Source organism: Pezoporus wallicus, unplaced genomic scaffold, assembly GCF_028554395.1.
Source record: "Pezoporus wallicus isolate ANWC-B61680 ecotype Strahan unplaced genomic scaffold, APGP_CSIRO_Pwel_v1 contig_5767, whole genome shotgun sequence".
NCBI classification, from domain to species: domain Eukaryota; kingdom Metazoa; phylum Chordata; class Aves; order Psittaciformes; family Psittacidae; genus Pezoporus; species Pezoporus wallicus.
This window is the reverse complement of record NW_026640599.1, coordinates 3,642,892-3,661,661: the sequence shown is the minus strand read 5'-3', so window position 1 is coordinate 3,661,661 and position 18,770 is coordinate 3,642,892. Positions and strand designations below refer to the sequence as shown.

General features: G+C 39.9%; 1 protein-coding gene across 3 annotated transcripts in view; it reads left to right on the top strand.

The window, feature by feature from the left end:
• Positions 1-18,770, top strand: part of MID1 (midline 1) — a 246,926-nt gene that overhangs the window by 127,616 nt on the left and 100,540 nt on the right. The window contains exon 1 of one of the 3 annotated variants that reach the window (XM_057419563.1): positions 8,081-8,337. The exons of the other annotated variants lie outside the window; for them this stretch is intronic. The gene's annotated coding sequence lies outside the window, so the exon portion shown is untranslated. Of the gene's footprint in view, positions 1-8,080; positions 8,338-18,770 lie in introns of those variants that run through there. 3 annotated transcript variants of the gene reach the window in all.

The window sequence follows — 18,770 nt, the reverse complement described above, 5'->3', positions numbered from 1 at the left end:
GGCAAACTTACTGAGGGTGCACTCAATCCCACTGTCCATGTCAGCGATGAAGATGTTGAACAAGACCGGTCCCAACACCGATCCCTGAGGGACACCACTCGTTACTGGTCATCAGCTGGACATTGAGCCATTGATCACAACTCTTTGCATGCGGCCATCCAGCCAGTTCTTTATCCACCGAGTGGTCCATCCATCAAATTGATGTCTTTCCACTTTAGAGACAAGGATGTCGTGTGGGACAGTGTCGAATGCTTTGTACAAGTCCAGGTAGATGACATCAACTGCTCTACCCCTGTCCCTCAGTTCTGTAGCCCCATCATAGAAGGCCACCAAATTGGTCAGGCAGGATTTCCCCTTAGTGAAGCCATGCTGGCTGTCTCCAAGCACCTTGTTGATTTGCATGCGCCTTAGCATGCCTTCCAGGAGGATCTGCTCCAAGATTTTGCCAGGCACAGAGGTGAGACTGACTGGTCTGTAATTCCCCGGGTCATCCATTTTCCCCTTCCTGAAAATGGGGGTTATATTTCCCTTTTTCCAGTCATCAGGAACTTCACCTGACTGCCATGATTTCTCAAATATGATGGCCAGTGGCTTAGCATCTTCATTCACCAGCTCCTTCAGGACCCATGGATGGATCTCATCAGGACCCATGGACTTGTGCACGTTCAGATTTTTAAGATGGTCTCGAACCAGTTCCTCTCCTACAGTGGGCCCAAGGTCTTCATTCTCACAATCCCTGCATCTGCCTTCCAAGACTTGGATGGTGTGGTCAGAGCCTTTGCCAGTGAAGACTGAGGCAAAGAAGTCATTCAGAACCTCAGCCTTCTTCAAATCCTGTGTAGCCTGTTCTCCCGAGAGCTTCCTGAGGGGGCCTATGTTCTCCCTAGTCTGTTTTTTATTTGCTATGTACCTGTAGAATCCCTTCCTGTTATCCTTAATACCCCTATCCAAGTTTAATTCTACCTAGGCCTTAGCTTTCCTAACCTGGTCCCTAGCTTCCCGGACAGCATCCCTGTACTCTTCTCAGGCAGCCTGTCCTTGCTTGCACTTATTATGAGCCTCTTTCTTCATTTGAATTTTCCTCAGGAGCTCCTTATCCATCCAAGGAGGTCTCCTGGCCCTCCTGCTGCACTTCCTTCTGGTTGGGATGCAGCACTCCTGAGCTTGTAGCAGGTGATCCTTGAATATCAACCAAGAATCTTGGGCCCCCTGCCCTCTAGGGCTATATCCCATGGAACCTTCCTAAGCAGGTTCCCGAAGAGGCCAAAGTCTGCTCTCCTGAAGTCCAGGGCAGTGAGCTTGCTGCACGCTGTTCTCACTGTCCTGAGGATCTCAAACTGGAGCATCTCGTGATTGCTGCATCCAAGGGTGCCCTGGAATGTCACATTTCCAATGAGCCCTTCCCTGTTGGTGAGCACGTGGTCAAGCATAGCACCTCTCCTTGTCAGCTCCTCTATTACTTGCAGAAGGAAGTTGTCTTCCACACAAACAAGGAACCTCCTGGGTTGCTTGTGCCGGGTGGTACCGTCCTTCCAACAGATGTCAGGGTGGTTGAAGTCCCCCATGAGAACAAGGGCCTGTGAGCGTGAGGCTTTTCCTATCTGTCTATGGAGTGCTTCATCCGCAGGTTCTCCTTGATCAGGCGGTCTGTAACAGATCCCCACAGTAATGTCTCCCATAGCTATATTCCCTTTAACCCTGACCCACAAACTCTCTGTGGACTGCTCACCTGTGCCCAGACAGAGTTCCATACTCTCCAGCCAATCCCTAACATAAAGGGCAACTCCCCCTCCCCGCCTGCTGGTCCTGTCTTTCCTAAAGAGCCTGTAACCTTCCATTCCAACACTCCAGTCGTAGGAGCCATCCCACCATGTTTCTGTGATGCCTATTATATCATACCCCGTAGACATGCCCACATCTCTAATTCCTCTTGTTTGTTCCCCATGCTGCGGGCATTTGTATAGAGGCATCTGAGCCGAGCTCCAAATGAAGCCGGCTCATTGGCTGGATCTCCTCACATGGTAAACTCTTAGGAAAGTAAAACAAGGGTGTACATGTTTCCATACACATGGAGGGTCTCGATCCTCCAGCCTTTTGGAAATGTAAAGTGCACATAAGTCACTAGACAGGCCTTGTGTTAATAAGTAAGGATTTGTGTTCCCTGCCACTTTGCTTTGTTTTGCATGAGTTAATGTTCTTTACTAAAAGGCACAGCTTTCTCTTAATAAGACATTTCAAATATTTTTTTCAATTTGCTAATGGTTCTTATTTATTTTAAAAAATACTGGTACAGTGAAGGTAGGAATATCCCTGGAAGCCAATAGATACACCCTCAGGACTAAAGATAATTTCATTAGCATACACTTGCTTTGGCTCTAATCCTCTAAGTATTTGCCTATATACATGGCTTTACTTAGTATTCTCAGGAAATTCATGTCTCTGACACTGTGTCTTAGTGTCAGCACATTGCCAATACTGTTTGCAATAAGGAGACACACCCTTTATGAAAAAGCTGTTGAACTATGGCTTTAGGTGGAAACAGAACTGAAGTTTCAGCTGCAGTTCACATGTATACATGCAAATTAGGAAGACAAATTTATCACATAATTGCGTGAGTAATTGTGCTGGCTTTGGCTGTGATAGAGTTGACTTTATTAATATGCAAAAATAGATTCCAGTATGCAGTCCTAAGTTTGTAATTACAGTAACAGTTTGATAATGGAGCAAAATACATACTTTCCAATTATTATGTAGTTACTTGGGAATACATTAATTTCTATAAGACAAAGCATATCCTGTAGGAAGTATGTATGCCAAAGAGAAATATAGTTGGGCTTGCCTATGAACATACGGTGTATGAGTCACTAAATAGAACATATTATGTCTGAATACCAAGTTTAATGAGGGTATTTAATATCTATCATTCTTGCTCACTTTTCTGCAATTTTTCTGGAATTTTGAGTTAAATGTAATTTTTTAAAAAGAAACGACCTATTTCTGTATTCTTTGTGGTTCAAAACTTGCATAACTTTCAGTGAATATGTTGGCTTAAAGCAAGTAATAAAGACAATTTGGTACTTACTAAGACACTTGAACATGGAAATACTAATAGTGCTTTATTGAGCATTGAGCTTGCATTTGCAGAGCAAATTGGGAACCTCAACTTTCCGTTTTTAACATTGAAGCATCGCTGTTGCCTTCAGCAAAACTGGCATCTAGGTATGAGGCTAGAATACACTTAATTCATGGAGATGTAGGTTCATAATACTACTCATAATAATAATCTTTTTGTGAGTTGTGGGTTATGTTTCAAAGTTAAGAATATAAATTTGAAGTAGTGCTTTAATACAGTTCTTCATGGCTACTGTATGGAAACATGAACAGATTCAGGCAGTGATTTTCAAGTTTGTTAACATGGTATTTGTATCCCAGTTTCCTGAATCAGATCACATGGAGATGAAGCATAATTGGACATCCTCTTTATAAAGCACCTCCACCAAAGAGATTAATCTGCCTGTTATGCTAAAAAAAAAGAAAAAAAAAAAGTTGATGCTTTTTTTTTTCTTTTAAATATAAAAAACTGGTGGATTTAGATATAGCCAGCAGCCTCAAAATTAAGACTGATTTATAAACCTCCCAAAGTTCCGAGGCTTCCTATGTTTGAGAACTCATTGTTCTTTGCATCACATAGGATTGCTTTTCCAGATACTGTAGCAGAAAATGTGACTTCAGAGGATGTCTTTGGAAACTCCAGGCTTCATGTTTATTAAGTTGCAGGTCAAGTTTGTTTTGGCATCATACTGCTAAAAAGCGGTTTACAACAAAGCAAAAGAAAAAAAGATTATCTTTTCAGTACGAAACCTTTTCTTTGTGATGAGTTTGAATCCTTTGGGCTATGCTGCAGCAGACATAAAAAGGATCAAGCTTCTGTGTTTTTGGCTGGGGTACTTTTTGTTTTTCCCCCTCCCCCATTCTTAAGCTTGCATTTGCACACTGATATGCTTCAAATCTTATTTTAATAATTTAGTATTACTGATGTTTTCATGCTCCTGCCCTGATCATTCCCTCAGTGCCCTTTAAGGGGACAGATTAGAATTCAGTGCTGTATTGTTAATCTAGCAATTGGAAACAGAAATTAATCTTTTCTTTCTCTATCCAAAACCCCAAAATGCAGCACTGAGCAAATGGCTTCATTGATCACAGGGAATTTTTAAAAGCAAGTCCTGTGTAGCAGTGAAATGGGATGGGAGTAGCTTTTATTTTTCCCTCTCCCTGCCTCACCTACCCCCCGATTTTACAAAGAGCTGCTGTACATTGTAAAGAAAGGGATTTTTGGGGTTTTTTTTTTGAGGTTTAGAAAGATTCTATTTTGTCTGAATAAGGGAAATCTGATCTTTGATGCTGCAATTCATGATCTATTCATCTACTGTGAATCAAGTACTATGCATTGTTCCTCCAGCAAGGCATAAAGTGTTTCAGGATCACATGCTGCTGTTGAAATTAGAGTTTGCCCTTCTCCAGAGAGCATTAATGGTGGGTGATTTATAGCATGGGTTATTGGGCCAAATTCAAATTACATTTACATACCATTGTAAAATGCAGATGAAGTATTAGAAGGGAAAATGGCATACCTGCCTACAGTCACCCATCACTGTATTAAAACTACCATCAATGGGACAACAGAAGGGGTTTATAGCTTAGAGAGCAGTTAATATCAAACAACCTTTTGAAGGAGAATTGGTACTCTGCATTCAGATGATACAGTCTTGTATTAAGAAGCTGCATGAGATGCTTTTGCTGACATGGCGTTTCCTAATTTCCCAAAAAGCAGGATGGCCTTTTTTTTTTTCCTTCTATGCCCTTGATATACAAAGAGAATCACTATAAGCCTGGCAGCAGCACCTGTCAATCTAAAAATGTATGTTCCCTGTCCGTCAAAATAAGATAACAATAGAATTCCACAGTTAATGAGCTTTAAAACAAAGGCTGTATTTCTGTTCTGCACATGAAGTGGGTGGCATAGAGAAGTCTCTTTCATGGGCAGATGGCAAAGCTGTAAAAACAAAATTTTGGAAACTGCATATTAAGATTTCCAAACCATCAAGTAAAAATCTTACTTTTTAGCTTTCTTAAAAACCCACCCTGACCCATTTTCAAGTCCGATCATTTTTACCAAGACATTTATGCATGACTTATAAGCAAGACAGCTGAACCCAAGAAAAAGCTGTACTAGATGCTTGTGTGTTTGTGCGTTAGTGAATTCTAGTAGTGACAAAGTGTTCAGTTTTGTGCCTGTCTTAAGTTGCTTCTCCCAGTCTGTCCAAGTATTATCTTTTTCTAGGATTTTGAATGTTTTTTGGAATTAGGATTTCATGTAACTTAACTTGGCACCTGCTTGTTTCTGTCTTGTTGATCAGGCTCCTAAGGTGCTGTTTCTTGATTGCACGGACCATTGTAACTGGAATAATACTGTGTTACTATACAGCACAGCTGTAAAATGTGCAGAATATGAAGCATGCTCTTTGCCACTTCCTTAAACAACAGGATTGCACTGGCCAAACTCTTCCCATGCAGAGCTGACTCTGAATTCTGCAGAAACCAAAGGCTGCACAGAAAATAGATACATTCTGGAGATTCTGTCATCAGAAATACGTAATTTAGAACTCACACATGATGAAATAATAATTTTACAGTAGTTCAGTAGATTCAGATTAAGTATCTGAGCTTTAAGCTATGTTAAATTTACATAAGTTGACTTACCTTTTTAGTAATATATTAGCTCGGAGTCTTAGATTTCATTTCTTGACAGCCTGATTTGGCTAGGGACATTGTTAGTTTAAATCTAGTGAATCCTTTGGACATAGTTTTAAGAGATTACTGCCATCAGCTATCTGCACCTTTCCCCTTCTGTAACTTAGTGCAACCATATGCAGCTTAAGCAATCATTCTTTAGTTTGTACCTTGCAAGGAAATTTGTGAACCCTGGTCCCTCACATAATCTACTGATTCTGTGGCTAAAGTGGTAACTTTCAGCTGAAAGGGACCATTGGTGGCTAACACATCTGGTGTTTCCTTAAATTCACCAAAGCTCTTAGTGGGTACCGTAAGTATGCAAATGCACAGCTGTGCTAACTGAGCTCTGAAGATGGTATCTTGTTAAACTGTGATAATGCTATATGACTTGGCTAGTGGGGCTTTCATGAATTTAAATAGGTAGCCCAGAGGAAAAAGGCTAGAAGACGTGTATTTTATACGTCATACAAGAGTTCAGAAAGTGGAAGAAGGGAGATTAGTACTGTAGAAGACGTAGATATTTCAGATATTTCAGATGCATCTTTTACCATAAGCTAAAGGTGCTTGAATGATAACTAGCTAGCATAGCCAGTGGTGCAAGCAGTTTTTGAGGCCATAATTATTTACTTGCATATATGTGCATAATCATGTGTGTGCAGTGAAAAGTACGCTGAAGCCTTCGCAGACATAGCATCATTTAGAGCATGTAGACATAAGTTTTGACAGATTCTTCCAGTGCTGTTAAAATGTTACCCTCAAACTGAAGAAGCACACATGCAGAAATCAAGGCAGATGTATCAATAGAATTCAGATTATTTTGAAACTGCTTTGCAACACTTTCATGATTGATTGAGGAGAAGACTTAAATATAAAAAAAACTTTATTTTTTGAAACTGTGTTTCAGACAGTGGCTGGTTGTCTGCAAGCAAAGGGCATGAAAAGCTCAGGCTAACTATCATGTGGACAAAGAGAGCAGCAGGGCAGCACCTGCTAATAATAATGGTCTTTGGACTGTTTGATCCTAAATGCATCTGGATGATTGTGAACCAGCATGGCTGGAAGAACAGCCCAAAGAAACTGCGTGGTGCTGTTTAATGAAAGATCAAGGCCAGGGTATGAGCTGAGGAATCCAAAATCCTTCGGGCTAGGACTTGTGCTGTGGCCCCTGCTGGGCTGCTTATAACTTGACTATGGATTATGCTCTTGACTATAGATCATCCATGGACATTTTATACCATGGAAAAGAGTCCCAATAATCGTAATCCCTCTGCACATCTGTCTTGCTTTCTGCATGCTTATTTTGCCTGTTACAAGCTGTCATTCCACACACATGCAAACTGACATTGCCAGCAGAAACCTTTAAAACCTTATGAAGAGTGTGCAGTTGTGAGGACTCTGGTCTGTTTTTTCAAGGGAACGAAATGAATAGGAAATTAAATAATCACAACAGTTGTTTATTGTTTCAATGAGAACAAAGTGCAGGCTCCTCCGTGGAAGAAAGACCAAACACTGTGGATTTGCAATCTTATGTTTAAATGTCTGAGGTGCGTTTCGTTTCACTTTGTTGTGTTACCATTGTATAAAGGAGAGCATTGCAACATGAAAAAGAGGAACACGAGGAAACAATTCTTTCCTGCTGTTTCCACTTTGCATGAATTTTTAACACCTTTGTTGGAGACCAAATGTCTGGTGTAACTTCAGTCAGGATTCTTCCTGGGCACTTTGCTGAAGCATTTGTAGTTTTCTGTTGCGGTTTACTGCTTACACTTAAGTTAGGCTAAAAAATGAAATAAAACGAGCAGCTGCCATCATCTTGTGTTTCACCTGCTGAATTTCAGAAAGTGAGGTCTCCATGGTGTTTATAGGAAGAAAAGTCCTTCACTCAGGCACTGTGCTCTTCAGATTCTTTCCACTTCTGGCAAACTCCTGCTGGTCATTGTGCTGTTAAGTTTTTGAGTAATCTTTGAAGGAAACAGTAAAAAAAAAGTGAACTGGTGTTTTACCATGAATCTGTCTTGCAGAGTTCTGCTGTTCTGGAGAACAGCAATTTTGGAAATACTCATTTTGTGTGCGACAGGTTTGGCCAGTCCAGGTCAACCTCTTGCTAATTGCACTTATGTCTGAGCATTTCCTCACCCAGGCTGTGGGATAGCACCATCCCGCTGCAGCCATTGGGCAGAGTGCTGTGATGCTCTGCAAGAGAGCATCTGTTTCTTCCTGCCCTCTCACCCGACCGAGGCTGGCCCTTGGAGAGGAGAGGAGGTATTTTGCTGGGGGAGAAATATGAAGGGCTGGCTTTGGGAGCATGGATCCTGGCGGAGGCGGTTAGGTGGAGCAGGTTTTCCTGCAATTGTAGGGGAGATTTTCCTGTTGTGTTTCAGCCACGGCTATCTCAGAGTTGGAGACGCAGTCAGTGCTGCCACAGGATTACTGGGACGGTGGTAGCTGCTACTGCCTGTCCCAGCTGGGCTGCTGGTGCTTTCCAAGAGGGTCCTTGTCTCTGCAGCAATGTTTCATCCAGAAGATGTAGGGCAGGATCCAGTGGTGGGTATGCGGCTGGGTGACTTCTTGTGAGCTAGAGCCAATGCATATGTGTAGGCTTGCCATTGCAAGTAGTTTAGGAAGTATTTTATTGCATTTAGCAGTTGTGAGGGAGGAGTTGAGGTTTGCTCGGGTGCTGGGATGAATTTTGTTTTTGGTAATGAAAACTCAGGGGGAAAAAAAAAGGAACTTTTTAAGCAAAGAGTATTTTTTTTTGTCTTGTGTTTTGAAACAAGGGCTTATTGTTGTCTTTCTAGTTAATAAGAGAGATAAAGGGGGTACAAGCATCTGCATACTGTTAACATCTGGAAGATTATAATTCTGTTTTAAAAATAACAGATGAAGACTGAGATATATGTTTAGATGAGAAGAATGAAAAAAATATGGTCATTCCCAAAAGCCTGCTGCACTCCTTATGCAAAGGCTTTCAAATCCCACTTCTTTACTTATAATTGATGAAGTTACGTAACCTAAAATGATGACACATTTAAGTATGATGGTTGAGAGGTGATGTTTTTTCAAAGGATGGAATTTTTGGCATCAGTATGCTCAGAGTGATGGTCTAGTCATTACAGTTATTTCATATGCAAGTTCTGTATCCACAAAAGCCCACAGAAGACACCTTACCTTTAGGAGGATCACAAGCATGCTTAGTCCACAGGTACAGAATTTCTAATGTTATTTTCCCAGTACAATATTTTGAGATAAACAATTGTCTAAGAACAAGATAAGCTGACCTCTACTCAAGTTTTAAAGTGGATATTTAGCAAGCTCCTCAAAAAAAAAGCTTGAGACTAGTGCTTGAGCAGATGCATGCCAGTAATTCTTTCATGAGTGCAACACTAGTTATTTCAGTAACACTGACCTGTTTGCCAGCTGGCAGGAAATGTACAGTTTATTTTAGTTTTTTTTTTTGAGATAAACTGTGAGACTTTACATGTTGATGAGGACCACATCTCAAAGGGATGTAATTAAGCTATTGTTTTCTCTTTCCATGCTATCTTAAAAGCTACTAAGCTATTTTATAACATTGAGGACTTTTTGCTTGAGAGGCCTGTTTGGGTATTGATTCAGTTATTCAGAAGCAATTGCCCATTTTAGTTGTCTTTTCCTACTCCCTTTTGGGATGTTCTGAAGACTATCTGCAGGTCAGTTAATTTGAGGATGGCAGGTAAATGAGCAAATAGTCCAACCAGACTAGTAAGTAGCCCAACCACGTATAGACAATGGATCCTTTACGTGTGCGCATATGTATGTGCATATGTGTGCATGTATTGAACAGAACAGAGACACAGCTGGATGGTGAAAAAGCATTATCCATTCATTTCATGAAGCTACTCAGTAAGGCCTTTCCTAGGATCAATATCTCCTTGAGCACAGGAGAAGAGTTGTACAAACCAACCACCACCCACATCTCGTGGCTGGAGGGAATCAGGATGCTAAGTAATGAAGATCCAGTGTGGGGAGAGCCCCAAAAGACAGCACTTTAACTTGGCAGAGTGAGTTTGAATATAATACTGGGTCTTCCAGCTGTTGTACATTTTCTGGTTGATGTCAAGTGAGGCACAGGTAAATTTAATCATTTTTTCTTATCACTTCACTACCTGTTACCTGGTTTCCTAATTCAGCTCCTAATTCATCTCTCTGGTCATCAGTAGGGTTTAAAAAGACTGCTACTATTTACCACTTCTGTTTCGAGCTGCACATTACATTGCTGGTACAATGCAGGCCTTTGCTGTTCTTAATTTCTTAGCTTGAAGCAATGAAGTTTTGCCACAGTGTGGTTGCTAAAAACCTGCGAGGCAAGATTATGTGGCTGTGGTTAATCATTGGTTTTGTCTCAGGTCTTTAAAAAGTCTTTAAAGGATAACATTCTTAAAGGATGCAAATGCATAGAAGAAAATATTTGAGATCACCAGGGTTTATTGTGGTATGTTTCTGCTAACTAACACTTTCTCAAGAAATAAAACACACATGGGTGTGCCTCTGGTAAGCAATAAAGCATTACTGGCTCTTTGCAAAAAGTACCAGCTGAAATGCCTTAGAAAGTCCTCAAGAGATTTTAAATGGCAACTTGCCGCCTTCTTAGGATTTAGCTTTATTAACATGGAATAAAGACTAAAACTTTGCATCTCATTGTGAGCCGGAGGGGGGTGGGGGGTGGTACTTCACTGAACAGGCTGGGATGGGTGTCTGAGTGTCTTTAGGGCAGAGCAACTGGCTATTGTTAACCACTACATAAAACTCCGTACTTCTTCCTTTTCTCAGTTCATTTTTCTGCTTTAACTTTGTGTCCTGTTGAGGTCAGAGGTTTTGCTCATGCACTAACCATTCTCGGTTGTTTGGGTTAATACTGCCATTTGGTAATGCCAAGCAGGCTGAGTAGAGGACTAGTAAAGTAGTTATTACACACCTTGGTATTGAGACTGGGAGCAATTTAACCCTTTGAAGCCTGTTAGAGAGCTCTAATGCGATAGCAGGAAGGACAGTGATTAGCAGCTGGAAGGACAAGGGTCTTGCACCTTGTTCATGATCTGGAGTATAGGAAGTCAAGCTGCTATTTTGCCTGAAAACTATGAATAAAGTATAGAAGTTGAAGATTTGTTATGCCAAGCAGGCTGTTTTTCAGACAGTGCATCTGGTGCTCAGGAACTGTCTACATGCCCTTCACATGCAGCAGAGATGAGAATCATCTGAATCCAGAAAAGTCCCCTTTCAGTAGTGTCATCTGGGAAGGGGTTATTTTGGGATCATTCTCCTTCAACTCAGTTCAGATTTCTCTCGGATCTCTGAATACAGGGAATGATAGAAATGATTCATGTTAGAATCATTGGAAGCAAATTTCTCTAAACAAATGATTTTTGATCTAATAACAAAAGAATAGCTATAAATTCTCCATTTTCTTTATTTTAAATCTCAAGAACACTGGAAATAGTTACTTGTTATTTGATGTAGTCTTAATTTATGTTCTTAAGTTCCTTTCATACCTGGAATACAGGTATGAATACAGCTAGAAAGTGCAGATCACTTAATCCTGAAGGGTATGTAAAATAAATGAGATGGCTTTAGAGATGACTGTTTCTTTCTGTTGATTACCAAGGGACCCTACAGAGATCAGTGAATGCCATTCTCTGTGTTTAGGAACAGCTATGAAGCAGGGGAGAGAAACTGGTTTCTCATATTTGTTCTGCTAGTGTTTCTGAGGCACAGATCCAAAGAATGCTCATAAAATCATTGTTCTAACAAAGAACAGAAACCTAGTACCCTAAGGTGAGGTGGCAAAAGCATACTTATGGTGGCCCCAGTGACACAAGTCGGACAGGAAATGTACCCACTCTTCTTTGAGCAGGCCTTGGGAGGTGGCAAGAACCTGCATGAGGGTTCTGATCCACAAATGGAGGAGCAGCCATGCTAGTTCCCGTTTGGTTATTCCTGGGCCTAGGAAGCCCAGGCTGCGTGTTTCCTGTACCAGTGACAGAGGCTTCTTCCAGAAACCTAAAATAGATTACCTTCAGAGCACAGATATAATTTGTTTCTTATCCTCTGCCCTTCCATGGTTCACAGCTAATTTCCTATTCTAATTATGTGATTACTGTCTTGATTTTTAAATACACCATTGATCTTGTACTGTTCGTGTACTGAGAGTACGGCAAGCATAAATGAATACTGAATAGTGGGATATTTTGCAGTTGCTAGAATCTCTTTGTAGTCTTTGCAAATGTGCAGTATATAACTCTGAGAACATGTGTTCTCTTAAAAGAAGTCAAAAACCTTTTATAAGCTTTTTTAATGATCACGTGGAGCAGAGAGCAGGACAGCAAGAGGCTAACTGTGTGCCTTGTGATGCAATAGGGATAGCTTTATAAGCAAAAGGAGCTCTAGCTAGTCAAAAGTGCATCTTGTAGGTAATTTAAATTCAGAGTCCTGTGGCTGTGAGGTCACAGCTTCACACCTGTTGTAGTTCCTGGGACATTTCTTTCTATTCATGCTATTTTAAATGCCCTGTTTGATAAGAAAGCAGACCTTTGGTGTTCTTGCTTGAGAGCTCATAATGACATTATCTAGGTGGAGGCGATGATTATGAATTTAAGTAGTATTTGCGATTACCTTTACATAGCTGCAGGGAAAGAATTTTTAGGACAACTTTGTGGAAAGAGAATGCAATTATTTCTTTAAGCCACCCGAAGATCTGCCCTGAAATATTTCAGTAGCTTAAGGGGCACAGTGTTTCCAAGCTGTGCTAAATTACGCATCTGTGTGTGTGAACACATACGACTAGAAGGCATGTCCTGAACTATATCTGGCTATTTCTGTTGGTGTATCATCTACATTAAAATCAGAGAGTACCATGTCACCTAAGGCATTACACAGGTAAAAATCCCAGCTGGGGAAGTATGAGAGATTTTCAGATCTTCTGTGCAACAAAAGCCCTATGAAAACTGGTGGGGTTTGGTAATTACTATTTTGGGTGAAATCATTCTAACTGCCTTTTGTTGCAGAGTAGCATCCATCATCTAGGAAGCTCTTAGGTTTCAATGAGCAAGTTATATATATATGTATATAGCAAGTTGTCCCCTTTGGCAAGCTATGGAGTTACTCCAGTTGTTTCCCATGCTGCCAGTGTCCACAGCAAGATGTGTATTTCATCCCTCAGTATTTGTTGTTGTATAGTTGTGATATACCCCAGAATAAATACCAATTTCACAAATGAAGAGTGTGAATTTGGTTGAAGAAGTTTTTGGAACCGATTTTCAGCCATAAATTTGTTAGGAAGTCACTGCTGATGCCAGTAGACTGATTCACACATGCTAAAAATTAAACAATCCTTTGCTTTTCTTGCCCTGAAGCATTTTGAGAAAATATTGAATCTTGTATCTAAAGAATGTAAAGCTACTAGAGTTGCAAGGATATAAAAAATGTATGTCAGAAAACACTCCTACCAGTATGGGTTTATGCACACATGTGTAATATTGTGTCTAATATATTACTATAGATAATATTAAGTCAGCTATTTATTTATTGTTTTGGGATTTACAGGGCATGATCTTTTTTCTTTTCTTGCCTGTTAGCTTTTGAGGCTCAGTTATTGTTTTAGATCCCAAGAAAAAGAATATGTGATATAGTGCCAAAGGCCTTAATTCTGTAAGATCTTCATCTCACCAAATAACATGGAGGATTCGGCTTCTTGAAAACATATTCTCCTATTAGCATACGTTTTGACCAGAGAGGGATGTTGTCTAGGCTTTATATCACTACAAGCAGCACAGCAGATGTGCTTTTGCTGTATTAATATCCTTTGAATTTTGCAAACAACTATCTCAACGTCATGGAAACACTGCATGTAACTTCTAGACAAGGCAGCTAATCATTCTTCTGTCAATGAAAATGTATGAATAGGATGAGCTAGTCATTTTCTTTCATGCTGAGTATTTGTTTTTCCATATTACGAGCTGTTGAACAGGCACTATCCTTTGCATATTTATTAATTTGCACTGCTTTGATGAAAAACAGTGGAAAAACAAGTATTTGCTTGCTTCAGGGTGTGTGCACCTTGCTATTTTTTTGTATTATGGAAGTTTTCATTAAATATTTCTAAAGGAAAAAAATACAAATTTTAATTATTCATTTTACACTACTTGCCCACATTACGCTACTTACATGAATATCTCACTAGCTGTGCTGCTGGCAATTACTAGCATCACAAGCACTTACAGACTTCAATGTCTGTGCTGCAGAAGATAAAGTTTTGGGACAACCTGGGCTATTAAGCAGTCCATTGGCTTAATTACATTTGAAATGTTTGTTGCATGTGATGTGAAACAATCACATTTACTTGTTGCAAGGACAAGTTGTTCCCAAGAAAATTCTGTGTGTATCCTAGAACAGGATAGAAAATGGCAAAAAAGAATAGCATTTACTCCCTCCATGTGCCCCCCCCCCCCCCCCCCCCCCCAACACCTAAGAGAAGAAACTGCTTTTTTTTTTATTTGCCATAGCGGATTTTATGACAATAATGAAATTTAAAATTTACCTTTTATAGAGCATTTAACAGAAAAATACTATTGCTTTGAAAATTATAGGCGTATACTATGATGATAGCATGCTTAAGCGCTCCACAGTTTATTTGGATTTTGTGTATTGACTGTAATTCCTCTTGTTCTATAAACCGTAGGATGCATATATGTATGGACACACATGCATGCATACATGCATAACATGTAAGTATGAAATACAATAAAATATTTTTCTGTTATGCGTAACATTTCATTTCATATTAATATAATGGCAGTTTAATAAATTTGATTTTCTAACTGAAAAAAATTGACTAGTGTTTTCTACAGAAAGACTTAATCTTCAAGTTTTTGATCTTTAATTTAGCCTGTGGTCTTGTGTCCGTTTATGAACATTCATATATATATGACTTTGAAGGATGAGGGCTGAAATAGCCTTACTATAGTAGGCATTTGGTCGTAGCCTTAAAACTGCAAGTTGCTAGAAAATGAATTGTTAGGAAAAATGCTATTAGAACCTGCTTGGGGGTATTTTGGCCATAATCCACAACAAACTGTGATTTTGCCAGAGAGATAACACATTAAGGAATTTTGGAACATGGCACAAGTCTGGTTCTTTTGTCCAGTGCTATTTGTTTAGTATGAAGCTTAAACTTTCCAGAATGGCCTACAGCTCTGTTTCTTCCTTCAGTGTCACTTAACTGAAACAGCTTTAATTCATGCAAAGGGCTTCACGTTTCCTAGAGAGGAAAGTGAAGTTTCATAGGACATAGTCTTCCACCTTTTTTCACTCCCGATAAGACTCTTTTCTCACCTTCCCTGAAACCTGTAGTTGCAGCTGGAATAGAAAAGGAGGCAACACATGGCATGCTAAAACATTGCCCACTAACTTTATTCTAATAGCTAGGGATTTATTCTGTGTGGGGAGAATTCTGTAGTGCTTTACTGAGGAAAAAAAGTGTCCTAAGTACACTGGAATTTTTAACACATTCGTTTTTAAATGTAGTTTTATACTTGTGACTGATTTATTGTGGCTGGGTGCCAGGTGCTGACCAAAGCCCCTCTATCATTCCCCCTCCTCAGCTGGATAGGGAAAGGAAATTATAGTGGAAAGTCTATGGATTGAGATAAGGACAGGAAGATCGCTCACCAAGTGTACTGTCAAGGGCAAAACAGACTTGACTTGGGGAAAACAGTTGAATTTATTACCAAATCAACCAGAGCAGGATAATGAGACATAAGAAATAAATCTTAAGACAACTTTTCCCCCATGCCTCCCTTTTTCTCAGGCTCAACTTCAGCCCAAATGTTCTCTATCTCCTCCCCCACCACAGGTGTAGGGGTATGGGGAATGGGGGTTGTGGTCAGTTCATCACACATGGTCTCTTCATACTCAAATGAGGACTCCTCACACTTTTACCCTGCTCCAGGGTGGGATCCCTTTCACAAGAGACAGTTCTCTATGATCTTGATGATCTTAAGGTCTTTTCCAACCTGGTTGACTCTATGAGTCTATGAAACAGGTTGAGGGATTTTTATATATATTTTTTAATTGTTTTATGTATTCATCTCTACTGGTACTTAGTATACTGAAATATATCTAGCTCAGCTTTAGCTTTATGTTTTTTCATGTCTCTCTAATTCCCATAAGTTTTGGGTGTGTTTCTGTGTGACTGAAGACATTAATGCCACCTATGAAATGTCAGGCTTAAAACAAGAGGTACTAAAATGCTAATTCCCCTAGTGTTAGTAGAAGTCTTGCCATGAACTATATTGAGATCAGAATTTTGTTCACTGCATTGTTTACCACATAATACGTAAGTAATTGTTATATGCTGGGGAAATGTCACAAACCTAAAGTTACTTAGGTATATTGTTGAATTTTAAATCACACTTGTCTGTTGTCAATCACTTTTACTTTGATAGCTGTTTTTAAAACTACCTTTTGTGGCTAGAAAAGTAATACTTCTCTTTTCAGTGACATTTTCAGCAATAGTACAATTTTCTGCCAATAGTTCCATATTTTTGCAAATATGAAATTATGTACTTGAAATTCATTCTTTCCTTTCTGTGTCTGGAGGCTGTCTATGTAGCTTTTAATTTATGGGCCATGTTTAACATGGAATACAAGCAAGTGCATATATAAACTTTGTATATTGAGTTTCTGCGTAATCTTCCAGTTCATTGTAGGATTCCCTACCACTACAAGAAAAAAAAAAACAAAACAACTAAATACGAAACCTTAAGGCAAGGGCCAACTAGCAAGTAGCAACACTCTGTATTTCAGGCACCAACCTAAAAGAGAAAGCACAATTGCTTAAGTCGATTAAAGAGCAATCAGTGGCTTGCCCAGAAAATGGAGCCCCTCTCAGTTTCTCTTAAAGGATTCATTATTCAGTCTCAGATGCAATGTGTTTTGATTTATAGGCAACTGCAAAAGAAAACAGAAATATCATATTTGGTTTCTAACAGTGTGCTCAGCTTTGATTACTTTGGAAGATAGAATCTTATTCTGAGATGTTTACAGTCTAAGATCAGATTTTGGCCCCCTTGCTCATACTGAATAGCATTAGTCAGGGCTGAGCTGCTGCTTATTCAGGTCAGATAGATCAGAATTAGTCATCAATAGAGATGTTGCTATTTATGAAGAGCCATGGTGATGATTCAAACATCTTTCCATGAGGCACTGATGCAAATGTTTTGCCATTGCTTTTATCTGTTTACTTTTATATGAACACCATAAAAAACCTTTGGTTAAAAAAAAGTGCTTTGAGAAGGAAACAATGAAAGAAACTGTTTGGCACATGAAGGAGCAGAAAGAATTTCGTACAGAAAGGATAGCATGGAAGAAAGCCCCATATTCCAAATACAGGCCTCAGAAACAAAACCAAAAGGTTGGCAGGTTTTCACAGGACTGCCAATAGATGAGCAATGAGCAATAGTCTGCCTTTTTGAAACGTTGTCTCCTGCCAACCCCAAATTCCCTTCTCCCATTTCCAGCACAGCATTCAGCCTGCAGAATAAGTGGATGATGAGGTACACAGTTGTGGTGTGGAAGGGATTCAAGCGATGCAAGTGAGATTTTGATCTTTTGGGACCTCTGTGAGACAGAGAATGAAGAGGAGGAAAGACAAACTGGTCTTCATTTGCAGAAAAGGCTTTCATCTCTTCTGTGCTCTGTAACTATGGCTGAGGAGAGAGGAGGGGAGTTGTCTTCCTGCTTATATCAAATTGCCAGGCCTTTAATTTTGACCAGATGCATCATGCAATTATGTCAGCTGATGGATAGTTATAAATGAATTAGTCTTTGGCAAACCGAACTTTATTTCAACTAAGATCAGTATCACAGAAGATACAGGAAAGCAAATTTTGTGATGGGGTCAGTGAGTTTTTTAAACGCTCAGGTTTCTTAGCAGAATAAGAGGTTGCATAAGTGCGAAGAGGCAATGTATCCTAATTTCTGAGCATACTGCTGGAGCAGATGCATTGCTGTTGTTCCCACAGAACAAGGAGGACTAAATACTGATGGGTAGTCTGAACGTTGCCTCTATTTGTTGAACTTTTCTTTTTGCTGTGGTTCATACTGGGGTTATAGGTAGCATTCCTGTCACTGCCACCATGCTCCCCATACTAATTGTCATGAAGTACAGAAAGTTCAAGCAGGTTTGGTTCCCAAGGCTGCTAATGAGCCCTGAGCTCTCCTCCGCCTTAATGAACCAGGGCTTGTTTGTGAGAGATTCTTGTCCATCCCTCCTTTTCCATGGTCAGGGAAGGAGGCAAGAGTTCACACAACCAAACAATGACTTTACAGTGTAAAGACGATGCAGCTGTGCCATCTGAAGTCATCTTCAGTTATGAGCAACAAAGCTTAAATAGATTGTACTGTGAAGAGGTACAGCTCTGTGAGTGTGAAGCATAGCTTTTGCTTCTGCTTCACTGACCTGTCTGCTTGCAGCAGCGATGAACCCTTGACAGGAGCTTAGGCAGGGAGAGCTGCGTAGGGCAATTCTTTCAAAACCACTCTCTGTAACATTGAGCTCAGGAAAGGAAGCAAAATGAAGTTTCAGTTGATCTCTGATGGGATTGTACTGCTGCATTCTCCAGAAAATCCCATGCTTTTCATTTTAAAGTCATTGGTTCCTAATCCACTTCAGGTGATCATTAAAGCCACTAAAGCAAGTGGTAGCTGGCAAGTTTTAGCTGTAGAGAGTACTGACAAAAAAGTGGATGCACACACACAAACTCCTCCTAGGCAAATCACACATTTCACTATCTCACTACATTTTACTGTCTTCCTCTCTGATGGTTCTTCTTGTACCAGAAGTTAGTATCATCAGAGATTTGAGCTAAATTGCAGTTTATCATTTACTTCATCCATCTTCCTTTAAGGATTTCAGTTATGACACTGGTGCAGTACTCTAGCTG